This window comes from Symsagittifera roscoffensis, chromosome 7 (assembly GCF_963678635.1).
Source record: "Symsagittifera roscoffensis chromosome 7, txSymRosc1.1, whole genome shotgun sequence".
NCBI classification, from domain to species: domain Eukaryota; kingdom Metazoa; phylum Xenacoelomorpha; order Acoela; family Convolutidae; genus Symsagittifera; species Symsagittifera roscoffensis.
Window position 1 is genome coordinate 37,889,649 of NC_087068.1, and position 13,289 is coordinate 37,902,937.

The following is a 13,289-nucleotide window of genomic DNA, read 5'->3' on the forward strand; positions in this document are numbered from 1 at the left end:
AAAATAATAATGTCTTGAGCTCAAATTAAAAAAAATATTTCACCTGTTTTCTCACGAAATTATGAAAAGTTGAAAACTGACAATTTGATGTAACTAAACCACGAACATTCTATTCTAATTTCTCTTTTTTTTTCAGGAAAAAATGTTTATACAGCATGTTAAACGCTATTATACCACAATTATAGGCTGCGAATATCGCCCGTGAACTTCTTAAAGTTTGCTAAATTTTGAGATGTTAACATTTTTATGAATTTTCAAAAACTTTCCAAAAAATTGGAATCAAAGCGGGGCTGTCCTGTCAAGCTATTTGGGATAATGACAACAAATGTATTGAACATATTTTATTGAACTTGATTTTTTTGTTAATACAACTCATTATGTCTGACAAAAACCTGTTGATAGATATAAACATAGTTATGTCTGACAAAATTATGATACTGTTTTCATATTTTTCGTATTTATACAACTGAAGAAACAAATTCTTTCTTTTTTCTATTAGTTGTTTAGCAGTTGTTGTCCGAGCAGTCGTTGTTGTTCCGACTTTCGTAACAAAAGTAACTGAATATTTGGGGTGGAATATTTGGGGTTTGCTCCGGGTGGTTTTTTTCTTCGGAAAAATTCAGCTTTTTAACTAGCCATTTTTGACGGAAAGTAAATAGTGCTTAAAGATTGTCATTTTAACCATTGGAGACCATTAACGCGCAATATATTTTGCGCTATTAACGCGAAAGCGGAGATTTAATCCGTCCTAGAAATCATTCCAAATTGGTTGAAGGAAGCTTATTTGCCTTAAATTATTTGTTACTAGGAGCAAAATTTATCACTTAGTAATTTATTTGGCGTGTGGGGGATGATTTTCACAAATCTCAAATTTCAAAAAAAAAAGTTTCATTTTATTACATTTAACTTTTTCATGTTAATACTGCTCCATAGACCTTAAAAGGAAGTCGGAACATTCAGGGCCTCGCCGTGATACGAGCAGTCTTGTTTAACTTAGTTTTCACTCTTCAGTGAAGTTCAAAATAATAGGTTTAGTGGAGATGATGACGAATCAAAATTTCTAATCCATAAATCAGCACAATACCAGAAAAACAAATTTACCTTCGAATTGAAAGCAAATTTATTGGCTGTGATATAATTGTGTGATGTTGTTACTTCCAATCTAAGCAGACAGGTTAGTAAGCAGATAAAATTTTTCTATTACTATATCTAAGGCGATTTCGCCCACCAAAAACCATCAAATTAACTCTCAGACAATTCAAAGCAACATTATCTCGAGTATCAACTGAATTTGAGCGATTTTCTCTGGAAAAAAGTAATTTTCTAACCAGTTTTGAATAAAATTTTCAAAGTCACACTGGATATCCTTTTTCGGATTTCTGTAACCGTATCCCCCTCGGGTACCTAGTAACGAATACCCCCCCCCCCCACCCCTATAAAGAAGTAAATCAACGGTTAAGCATATTAGAATTTTATACCTAGTAACGAATCTTGTAAAAGGGGGACATAGTAAAAGAGATCCCCAAAATCTGTAAATCACAAAAAATGGCCTCAATACTTCTGTACAACTTTAATTAAGTTTTTTTAGGTAACCGAACGGAAGTAATTAAAAGGGGGATATAGTTAAAGAGATCTCCTTTTTCTGCCAATCAAATTTGAGTATAGTGAAGTTTGTCTGCTTAAAGACTTGCCAGCTTATGCGATTGGCTACTTACTGGCCGCACACCACCTCAAATGGAGCAACTAATTATGAACGGTACGGAGGTAGAGAAAAATATTATGAAGCAGAGGTAGGAAGGTTTCCGTCGCGATATTGATAGGAACCTCTATTTGCGAAGAAAACTATCTCTCAAATTCCAAAACATCAGCACTATTCCATCTTTATCTCTGATTTCTGATCATAGCTGAAGTGGTACTGCGCAATATAGATGCTGATGCGTGAGGCGACAATTCTTCGCAAGCAACAATTGGTCACTGGCGACCATTGGTAGTAATCAAAGGATTTAGTATTGCAGGATTTAGTATCAAAGGATTTAGGATTTAGATTTTTGATTTAGTATTGCACAGAAACCAAACTGCCATGTTTTAGCGGGTGTAGGATTCGATATCGAATTTTAACCGAACTACTAAACAATGAGTCTTGATTGTCTTGACACGAGCTATCGCTTTTCATATTTACAACGAATTGCCGCCTGCGACGAGTTGTCGCCGTGCTATATGTTGATACTGTACTAGAGTTTTAATTAAAAATTAGTGGAAAAAAGCCGACTTGCACTGCGAGATCATTCCGACGTGATCAAGCGAGTTAGAACCGACTTGTACTGCTTTTATAGGTCGACCCAGGCGCGGATCTAGGAATTTCTCGAAGGAGGGGGGCGGATTTTCAAAAAAGTATTTTTTTTTAGGTCGACCAAATTGATTTTTGAGCTCTCCCAAACACCTATAAAGACCCTGTTTTGGCCAAAATTTCTGCACCGCAGGCAAAATTTTAAAAAACAGGCCAAAAATAGCGTTTTTAGGCATTTTTTGGAAAATTTCGACCAAAAAATCGCATTTTTTTGGCGCGCGCTCCCCCCCTAAAAATTAGTATAGATTGGCGCCCAAGCGCCTTTAGACATATTTTAAGGTCAGTCAGACAAAAATGGATATCTCAAAATAGTACAATGGGGGGACCCTTTGGGTCGGAAGGGGTCGAATCCCTAAGGGGGGCGTCCGCCCGCCCCCCTAAATCCGCTACGAGGTCGACCAAAGCAAATTGTTTTTTTTTCTGAGCTCCACTAAAAACTAAAACTCTTCTAAGAATGCTTTCTGCGCCGTAGACAAGTTTTGAAGAAAAAAAGAAAACATGACAAAAATGACGTTGTAGGGCACTTTTTGGAAGGTTTCAACCAAATTATTACGTTTTTTTGGTTCGCGCTCTACCCTTAAATTCGGTCAGGGGCATATTTAGGGGAGGACAATATCCCCTTTTCAGGGATTCGACACCCTGCCGACCCAAAGGGTCCCCTTTAGTGTTTTTTAAGAAACCCATTTTTGGCTGACCGACTCTAAAAATTTTCTAAGGGCGCCTTTGGCGCCATTATATACTAAATTTGAGGGGGAGCGCGGGCCAAAACAATGCGGTTTTTTGTCCAAAGTTTTCCAAAAAGTGTCCAACACACAGCTTTTTCTACCTGTTTTTTAAAAAATTTGCCTGCGGCGCAAAAAATTTTGTCAAAATACGGGCTGCTAGTTTCTGGGAGCGCTCGCAAAATCGATTTGGTCTACCAAAAAAAAGTCGAAACTTTTTTCATCTGCCCCCACCTCGGGAAAATCCTAGGTCCGCCCCTGAATTCAGTATATAGTGTCCACCTTCAGAAACATTTGAATGTTTGTCAACCAAAAACCAATGTCGTAAATTAGTATCATCATAGGGGCCACCAGAATTGAAGGGGGATCCTAACTATTTCTAATGAACAGCAAGTGTGAAAGATTGGTGGCCTGTCACGTAGCCGAATACCCGGTTAGCCGAAAAAAATTAATCCCGGATAGCCGAAAAATAAATTCGTTCCCAAATAGCCAAAAAAAATCGTTCTCTCATAGACAAAAAAAAACAATTCATTCCCGGATAACCAAAACAATCAAGTTGGGCGAGTTCACAAACTTTCAATAACAATTTCGAACTAAAGCTACTGGCGAGAACGCAAAGGCAAAAATTTTGGCCTCCCTTTTGGTACGGGCAAAATTTAAAATTTTGAGGGTTATAGTCCGCCCGCCCCCCTAAATCCGCTACGAGGTCGACCAAAGCAAATTGTTTTTTTTTCTGAGCTCCACTAAAAACTAAAACTCTTCTAAGAATGCTTTCTGCGCCGTAGACAAGTTTTGAAGAAAAAAAGAAAACATGACAAAAATGACGTTGTAGGGCACTTTTTGGAAGGTTTCAACCAAATTATTACGTTTTTTTGGTTCGCGCTCTACCCTTAAATTCGGTCAGGGGCATATTTAGGGGAGGACAATATCCCCTTTTCAGGGATTCGACACCCTGCCGACCCAAAGGGTCCCCTTTAGTGTTTTTTAAGAAACCCATTTTTGGCTGACCGACTCTAAAAATTTTCTAAGGGCGCCTTTGGCGCCATTATATACTAAATTTGAGGGGGAGCGCGGGCCAAAACAATGCGGTTTTTTGTCCAAAGTTTTCCAAAAAGTGTCCAACACACAGCTTTTTCTACCTGTTTTTTAAAAAATTTGCCTGCGGCGCAAAAAATTTTGTCAAAATACGGGCTGCTAGTTTCTGGGAGCGCTCGCAAAATCGATTTGGTCTACCAAAAAAAAGTCGAAACTTTTTTCATCTGCCCCCACCTCGGGAAAATCCTAGGTCCGCCCCTGAATTCAGTATATAGTGTCCACCTTCAGAAACATTTGAATGTTTGTCAACCAAAAACCAATGTCGTAAATTAGTATCATCATAGGGGCCACCAGAATTGAAGGGGGATCCTAACTATTTCTAATGAACAGCAAGTGTGAAAGATTGGTGGCCTGTCACGTAGCCGAATACCCGGTTAGCCGAAAAAAATTAATCCCGGATAGCCGAAAAATAAATTCGTTCCCAAATAGCCAAAAAAAATCGTTCTCTCATAGACAAAAAAAAACAATTCATTCCCGGATAACCAAAACAATCAAGTTGGGCGAGTTCACAAACTTTCAATAACAATTTCGAACTAAAGCTACTGGCGAGAACGCAAAGGCAAAAATTTTGGCCTCCCTTTTGGTACGGGCAAAATTTAAAATTTTGAGGGTTATAGTCTTCTTTAAGTTGCTGATCGGCTGGCTCGTGAGAATGATTCGGATAATTTTTTCGAAATAATCTACCACAAATAATCATTGGAGAGAATTGAGTGATATATCTTATTAACGCCCTTTTCAGTCGTGATTCGAACGACGTTTAAAAGTTTCAAACTGTGTCGAGAAAAAATGTTTTGAAATTTTTGGTTTTGTCTTAATTCGAGTGAATAAAGCGAGCGAGCAGGCTTACAATAGTTTATTGTAATAGCATGAAAACTTACTCATTATTGCTCAAAATTTGTGGAATTTTATTTCAGGGTTATCAGTATCAATTCGCTCAATTAGTTGATCTGATTGTGCGTTTCGGTATCTAATCTGTTTCAATTTCATTAATTTGATCCAATTTACTTGCATCACTTTACATAAAAAGCTTAACAAAAAATTAGAAAAAATCATGCGTTTAAAAAGTAGTCGCAGAATTCAAAAAACGTCAAACCAATGAAATCTCGTTAAGTTATTCGCAGTTTTGTTGGCTACTGGTCTGCGAAAATTGAGGGATTTTTATTGGCCACTCAAACTTCGTGACGAATTTTTTCAATTTTTTTTAGTTGAAATTTTTTAGTTAAATTTTTTTGTTACAATTGGAGATATTTAGTTTTTTTCGGCTATCCGGGAATGCGGCTCCATGGGTACGCATCGAAAGATTATGCGATTATATAAGCGATCACATAATATATGATTTTTTAATGAAGTACTAAAGTGAGTAAAGTGAAGACCTATCTTTCAGATCCAGGGACTTAAATCTATAGATCTAAATATCACACTTGTGCTTTCGTCCTTGCTAAATCGAAGAATTTCGAGAATTCATGGCTCATTTTTTGCAAGATTTAAGTTAAGACTCGAAGGTTTTTTAATGATTCCACTATTTCTTACCTTTGATGTACGTTTAAGACTTCTTCAGAAACAACAAACGAGTTTTTTTGTTTTCTTTTATAGTAAATTTTGTAACGCATCGACAATTAATTGAGAATTGAATTAATAAGAATCAGATACAATTATATTCGAAATAAAACTGATCGACAAAACCCTCAATCATTAATTTCCTAGGGAGCTGTGAAGAGAAAGTTAACTTTGTTGACGAAATCAGATTCAAGTAAAAATTTCTTATATCAGAATTTTTCATATTATAATATATAGGCTAGTAAATGAAAAAATATCAAGTGCATTAGGCGTGTAGGAATAAATTTGCGTCTGCTTTTTTGCTGCTTCTTTTTGCGTAATTTTTTTATATTATATTTAGGAGATATTTCCAATTTATATGAAGCTATATATCCAGTGGTTTTGAAAAAATAAAAGATATATACGAGACTATAAAACGATGTTTTATTAATTCATTTTGTTTCAATAAGCGATCTTAACGACTATAAAGCAACCGTATTTATCTGACCCTATTTTTCGAGGTCAGAATAAAAGTGGGAGGGGAATCTCGGAGAATAAAATCAAAGTCCCTGAATAAAATAAGCCAAGCAAAAAATGATGAAAATAAATTTCATGTAAGGCAGGCAGCTTTATGGATCACATAAGAAAACTGATATCGACTAAATTTAACAGAATAAGAAAATCTCGAATCAAAACCAAAATACTAAATTTTGACCCGAGCAATCCGATCAGAAATGATTGTACCAACTTAGCTTTTGTCTAGCCGTCGTGAAACCAAATAAAAATTCATAATGTCGGGATAACAATATCTTTTGGTTCAGAGTTTAAAGGCAATTTGACCAAGTCGGTCAGAAAAATAATCGAAATTTCTAGAATTAGCGAATAGCAGAGCACTTTCTTAACTTTCAGTCAGTCTGCTGAGGTTTGAGTTAAGTTGTTGTAATAAACTGGCAAAATACTACTAAACTTGTTCAGTTTAGTAGCAAACGTAATTTTCATCTAGTTTAAGCTTCATATTATAAATTGATGTTTTACACAGGTTTGGAATCAATCTTACATTAATAATATCGGCAAATTATGAAACTACAATATTATATGAAAAGACATAGAAAGAAAAGCAAGTTTAATTTGACCAATGTTATGTAGTAAACAGCTACTCGATTTTATGTTTCTGATATGAGAGCAGAAAACTACGATCAGATTTGATCAGCTCTGAAGAAGCAGAATGAGAAACATTAAACGTATGAAAATGAAACGTTATACGTTACAATGATAGTAGCAAACTGCAAGTGCATGAAGATATAAATATAAAAGCAGAGTTAAAGCGTTTTTGTTGGTTTCTAAAGAGAGAAATTTATAAACCAGAATAAAATGCCATTCTTTGTTTTTCTTTAATGTATAACAATACTGCCTCTATATGCATTTAGCCTTGCCTCTTTGCTTGCAAGTGAAATTAGATTTATAGAATTAAAAGAGACTACAAAGAGAAAGTATAAAAAATGCCGCCTTAACAATTTCTCACATTGATAATGTATAAATGTTGCACTTGTTTTTGTGCTCAGATAAATATTAAAAGCAGCAAAAAATGTTTAACAAGAGAACATTTAAGTGATTTGTGTTTGTAGAAATACACTTACTCTTGTATTTATTTTATCGGGCTAAAAACCTCGATAAAATGAATTTTTACTTATTAACATATTGTCAAATTCCGGTTTAATAATATTATGCAACATCGAATACAACATTTTGTTAAACATATCTTAGTCAAATAAATACGTATTGATAGAAAAATTAACTGATTAAAAATTAGGATGACTAAATCTTCAGATTCATTTTTGTAATCACGAACAAAAAAATTTTTTTTTTGTGCCGAGAATAGCAAAAAACTAGTGTTTGTAAAAAAATACTTGTAGTCGTTGTAATTTTATAATTCAATCGGAAGAGGAATAATTCATTCAAAGCAATCGGGTGGCCTAATAAATTATGCATAAACGGTGCAGAGGCATATAGTATAAATTTTATGAATTTTTAGGCCTAGTAGGTTACTGGATTAAATTAGCCGATGTATTATATGAGATGCCACACCAAATCCAATTTCGGCCAAGTGAGATCTGGCCAGTCTATTCCGCAATGTTTCCCGCCTACGAAACCCGGAGTTCAAAGTGAAATTAGCGGCGGGCACAGAACAAGTGGAAATAATATCCCCATTTATTTGATTGACAGGCGGCACGACAGGCGGAGAGAGAACACAGGGACGCGAAATATTTAGGGGTATCTGAATATAGAAAGCTCTGGAAACAGACCACCCACAAATGGTGTCCGGCAAATAAGACGACAGCTGTTGAGGCGACAACCGTTTTCGATGGGACTTTAAGACGTCGCTACACTCAATTCTACATGTGTTTCTGAGAAATACATAAACGCTTAAATTCGAACATGTCAATATAAATGTTTTAACGGCGGATATTCAACAACTCGCTATTAAACTAAGTCTATGAAAAAATACTGGTCATACAAATTTCATACATTTTGCTAAAAATTTGTCGTCGAAATTTCAAAGAACTTTTTTCTTGTTTTGGCATAAACGTCGGTGTATCGTACTAAATAAAAAAGAACCCCGGATATACTAAAATTGAGAGGGAAGCGCGCGCCAAAAAAACGCAAGCAAAAATTTTTTGGTAAAAATTTTCCAAAAAAGCCTAAAAACGCCCTTTTTGTCCTGTTTTTGGGTCTTGTGCACAAAACGGCCCAAAATAAGTACGTATCTCTACATCTTGATATCTTGACATCAATATATGGTTGAATCTGTTTGGTTCATTAGCCAATCATATGCAAACAACCTGGTCCGGCATTTCAATTAAAATTTAAAGCTGATAAAATTATTGGCCGAAATGACCAAAACGATAGAAAATTTTTCGCGTTGAAATCATTTTACTGAACTTTTTTCTTTATGTATAGTTTCACAAAAAACAGGAAGTTAGTTTTATTATTTGACAAAGATTCACATTCTCAATTACTTCGGCTAATATTTTTTTCTGCTAGAACAGTTGATTGATATGCCTGATAGCCAATCAACTTTTGCCGCATTTATTTTACCTAAAAGATTTAAGGATTTTGATTTTGGGCTGTTTTGTGCATAAGACCCCTGTTTTTTTTAATTTCGCCTGCGGCGCAAAAAATTTGGCCAAAACAGTCTTTTTAGTGCTTTGGAAGAACTCGGAAATTCAATTTGGTCAATCTAAAAAAAAGGTCGACAAAATTTTCGAATTTTTTTTTGGAATCCGCCCACCCCTCGAGAAAATCCTAGATCCGCCCCTGATTCAAAGTACAAATGTAGTGAACAACGTTGATCATACTGATTCAGTTGGTTAAGAAAATGCGATCATTTTCAATTTTAGCCGATTTTTAAAGAGGCCGAATTTTGAACAAATGTTTGAGAAAATGGAATTTTTTTCCTCTAGTAATTTTCTGGTTTTTTTTCTGGTCTGGGTAAGACTCTGCAGGTTATTTGGGATCTACTTAACATTCTCTCCCCCCCTTTCAAGAAAAGTTGGAGATTGTTAGGTAAATTAAAATGGTTGATTTTTCGACCAATTATAATGCAGCAAAATTCGAATTCTCAATACAAGCTTTAGTGCTAATTTACTGTTTTTAGTTATAGGGTGGAGATTCTTTAGAAGATACAATAGGGTGGGGGATTGTTAAGTAGATTATTTGAAACAAACTTGAATAGTTTTCCGATAAATATATATTTTTTTGTTATTTCGACTCATTTTGCCAACAAGTCGACTTGAAATTCCCAACAAAACATTTTGAAATGGCGCTGAAATTTGATTGGCTATTTCTGGCAAATATTTTCACTTCAAGATATTGAAAACTGATTTTTGAAAGGAAAAATTAAAAAGACCCAAAAAAAACAATCCTACATTTTTCGTATATGAAAGTTGTATGACTACCCTTTTTTTGATGGCGAAGTTTTTTTTGTTTTTTTTTTCAAATGCAAATTGAATTTTGTACTCAAAGAAACATTTTCCAAAAAAAGTTTTTTGCATGCAAAACTAAGTTTTTGTGTCCATAATGTAGTCCTGGATGCACAAAAATTGGAAATTTTTCCGTTTCACAGGATAACTTTTCCAAAAACGCTAAAATTTTCTATTTCTTTTGTATCGCATATTTATGTATGCCTTGATCATAGTCTGACAAAATTTGAACGTTTGATACTTTCAAGTTTGATTTGATACTTTCATGTTTAATTTGCTTAAGAAAATCTTATTCAGTTCAGATCGTTTCCAATGCATTGTCAATGCAAGACGATCAAACTTTTGTTGACTCTAATTTTGAGTAAACCATGGTTTTTGCCCCTCGTGTTCGGTTACGAAAACATTCCAAAAATTTAGATAAAATGAAGTTTAAAAAAGATCAAAATTTTTGTTTTATGGAAAAATACTATTCAAACAATTTTCGTATATGAAAATTGAGAATCATTAACTAGAGACCTTTCATGCTTGAGAAGTGTAAGAGTAGCAGTTTTCCATGATATGGATGACTGGAATTTTAATTGGCTTGCTGGAATTGTAATTGGATTTTCGGCTGATTGGCTTTTCGGTTTGTCGGCCTACCACCGTTTTAACGCTCATTTGTCACTTTAATGTCATTTTAGTGCCTTGTCGTCTTTTTATCCTGTCTTTTTATTTATCTACCACCCACCCAAATGAAATGGGACGACTATCCGAATCGAGGTGCTCACTTTATGTTTCGATTGTATCGACTGAAAATTGGTATGGTTTGACGGTCTCGGACAAAATTCCGCATGTTTGAACCGTGCTTGACCCAAGCAAAATTTTTTGATAGTCTCAAACACAAAAAATTGTTTTCGGATAAACCGTACAATCCCCCCTTCAGTCACCTACCGTAGTAGAATGCTCTCCCCAAGCATGTACTACATCTGAAAGTTTTGATTCTGTATGAAATATGCATTTCATGAGACTGCGCAAATCAAATTGATGTCTACATTTTTTTTATAAGTGATTGCATTTGTATCGCTAGTAATTGCCTAGATTAATGTTTCAATTCAATTTTTTTTTCAGAAAAATGCTCAATTTTGAATGAGTCTAGGCTATTCTCAAAGTTAGATCAAGAAAAATCCAAATTTTCTCACCCCCCCTAATTTGATTTAGGGGGGATTGTACGTTTGATTCTTGTTCTCGATTGTGCTCGACCAATTGCATAATTGTTTCGACAGTCTCGGTCAAATATGTCGTTTTTACGACTTTCTGGATATTGTTTTAACCGTTTACGACTCTATTTGACTTTCTCGATCATAAATTGCGCTAAATTTTGATAAACATTACAAGGCGAAACTGTGCTTGTTCTGAAATGTAAGCGCATTCTACAACAAAAACGCTCCTTTTATTCTTCTTTTGTTCTTTCATCATTTTTTCTTTGATCGTTCCGGCAAAACTTTAACATGTTTAATGACTTGTCTCTGAAATTCAGGAAGATAGAGGCGCAAAACTGTGCTCCTATCCAGTGCACAGTTTGGCCTCGTAAGAAAATTTAAAAAAAAAACAAATAGGTTTAGTTACCTTTCCACCAATTTGTTTTCTGGTTATATTCCAATCGGCCAAAGTTTTAGACAGCTAACTTCCAATAAAAGAATTGTGGAAAAAGGAGGTATGTTTCGACCGTAATTGAGGTATGTTTAGAATTTTGCTTGATTCAAACCTCTGTCTCGACTCTTCTTTTTCAGTCGAGCACTGAGATTTGCTCGACTTTGAACGTCTAAACATCCAAGTGAGTACCTCGACCCGGGTAAAAAGCTGCGTGCGGCTCAATAGCTTAAGAAAGCAGTCGAAGTCAATTGTACAAAGTCTCCCCCCTAAGTGACTTACCGAATAATGACCTCCCCAAGCGTGAAACAAATCTGAAACATATATATGTATAAAGTATGCATTTCGAGAAAAAACACTAAATTAAAAATGGTTTTCACAATGTTTATATGGGACTTGAATAAAATGATTTTGTTTCCTGAAAAGATCATATCCCCCTAAATTGACTAGGGGAGAGGATATTGTACGGCTGATTTGGCACTCGGAGTTGGATTGATAAACAGTTTTATTCTAGTTTACGGCCCAAATTTTACGTCTTGGTGGTTTTCAAAACTTATCATAACGCTTCAATTTGATCTGTTGAAATACGATTAAGCCGGAGAAAAGCGATCATTACAGGGTCAATTTTTGTTCCAACGAATGAATGCAATAAAGAATTTTGTCGTCATGTGTATTTTGACTTTTCTGTTTTTTCCTTTTCTACGCAATATCAGGTTCCACAAATAATCATCATAATAGGACTAGAGATAAATTACATAAAAGTCTTTTAAGTAGGATTGGGTAAAATTAGATTGCAATATATTTTTAGCTTGCAGTTGGGTATTGCAATACCACCTGTTCAAAATTAGGGTATTGCAATTTTTTTTGCATAAATGAATAGTTAAATAGCCGAGCCGACTGCTGTGCACCCGGGTCAAGAACTGCGACTTGAGAAAAGACTTGCCAAACCTAAACTCGGCAGCTCAAGACTGGCGCGACTTTCTATTGGCCTTTTCAGAGTTTTCAATAGGAGCTTTCTGTGGTACTTAAAACTAGCACAGAAATCTCCAATCGACAGGTCAGGAATTATAACAATAAAGTCGAGCCAAACTGGAATTGCTAAATTTGAGTTGCGCCGGTATTCTGGGATGCGCGGAAAAATCCGATCGACACTTAATTTTGCAAAATAATCATTAAACAGCAACATATTTAAAATATGTATTCTCGCGTTCAGATTTTGTTTTTGTTTTGTGCATGAGAGACATTAACTCAAACGTTTTTTTTGAGCCGTCACTTCTTTTGCGTAAGTATTTGGCTTAGTGGCATTACTCATTTACGAACTGTCTAGAAAACCAAATTTTCAAGTGTTTAAAGTTTCAATGACGACAATAACTATGTGAAAACATTAATTTAGACCTTGTGAATATTTGCTTGAGTGCTTTAACATGTTTCTATTTTCTTAGTTGGTTTATTGTTCCGACTTTCGATACGAAAGTAACGGAATATTTGTGCCCGGGTTGGGTTTTTTTTTCTTCGGACAAATTTCGACTTTTTAACTAGCCATTTTTGACAGAATTTTTTTATATCATTCAAAAGGTATTGTTGTCCTGAGCTCAAATTTAAAAAGATATTTCACCTGTGATCATTTTTAGTAAAGTTATGGCGGTATAAAGATTGCCAGTTTGGCCAATTTGGGACAATTAACGCGCGATATATTTCGCGCTATTAACGCGTAGGCGGACATTTAATCCGTCTTAGAAATCGTTCCAAATTGGTTGAAAGAAGCTTATTTGCCATAATTGTTTTGTTATAAGAAGCGAAATCTATCCTTTTGTACTTTATATGGCGTGTGGGGGGATGAGTTTTATAAAAAACTCCAAATTTTAGAAAAAAAATTTTCATTAAATTTTTTTACATTTAATTTTTTAATAATATTACTGCTCCATAAAACTTTAAAAGGCAGTCTGAACATTCAAGGCTTCGCCCTGATACGAGCAGTCT

The 13,289-nt window shown here is 35.0% G+C and overlaps 2 protein-coding genes across 3 annotated transcripts in view; one reads left to right on the top strand and one right to left on the bottom strand.

Moving 5' to 3' along the window:
• LOC134851860 (uncharacterized) overlaps nucleotides 1-7,191 on the bottom strand; it is a 61,612-nt gene extending 54,421 nt beyond the window's left edge. Inside the window, exon 1 of one of the 2 annotated variants that reach the window (XM_063868134.1) lies at nucleotides 6,449-7,191. The gene's annotated coding sequence lies outside the window, so the exon portion shown is untranslated. Of the gene's footprint in view, nucleotides 1-5,694 lie in introns of both variants that reach the window. The other variant, XM_063868131.1, reaches the window with a different exon arrangement.
• LOC134851861 (uncharacterized) overlaps nucleotides 1-13,289 on the top strand; it is a 125,095-nt gene that overhangs the window by 1,964 nt on the left and 109,842 nt on the right. The gene's annotated exons all lie outside the window — the stretch shown is intronic.